Genomic DNA, 569 nt, shown 5'->3' with positions numbered 1-569 from the left:
AATCAATCCTTTAAGATCACAAATAAATTCTTTAAAGACCACAACTTTTATACCCTAACTTTTGTTACAATTTTAATGTGATAAGATTATCGTATAGACCTATTAGTTTTGTGTAAAAGTTGCGGCACAAAAAAGTTGCAAATTTTCTTTTTGATTTAATGCCATCAAGAATCCCATGTTGCCCATCTCCTTCATTTTCTCTCCATTTTTTTTTATCACTCCTGTCAAACAAAAAGTAGATGTGTTTTTGAAGTCAGAAACAATGCTGTTACCAATATTTTCTCTATCAAACATCTATTCACCCGAAGGAGGTTTTAAGAAAATCAATTGCATCTTTCCTTCGTCTAATGATAGTAGATGAAGAGATTTGTAAGTTCTAATTCAAATAAAATAATACAACACAAGACTTTCATTTAGGAATATTTTTATTAGTCATTCACTAATGCCATGGTAATGGGCAGTGAGATGAATTGTGCGGGTGCAGGACAATGTTAGGGCTAACACCTAGAGTGCTTTTGGTTGTGTGAAAAGTGGTAATAGAGAAAGATGAGATGAGGATTGATATGCAT

The sequence above is a fragment of the Quercus suber genome, unplaced genomic scaffold (assembly GCF_002906115.3).
Source record: "Quercus suber isolate HL8 unplaced genomic scaffold, Cork oak 2.0 scaffold_1603, whole genome shotgun sequence".
Lineage (NCBI taxonomy): Eukaryota > Viridiplantae > Streptophyta > Magnoliopsida > Fagales > Fagaceae > Quercus > Quercus suber.
Note: the sequence above shows the minus strand (reverse complement) of the source record.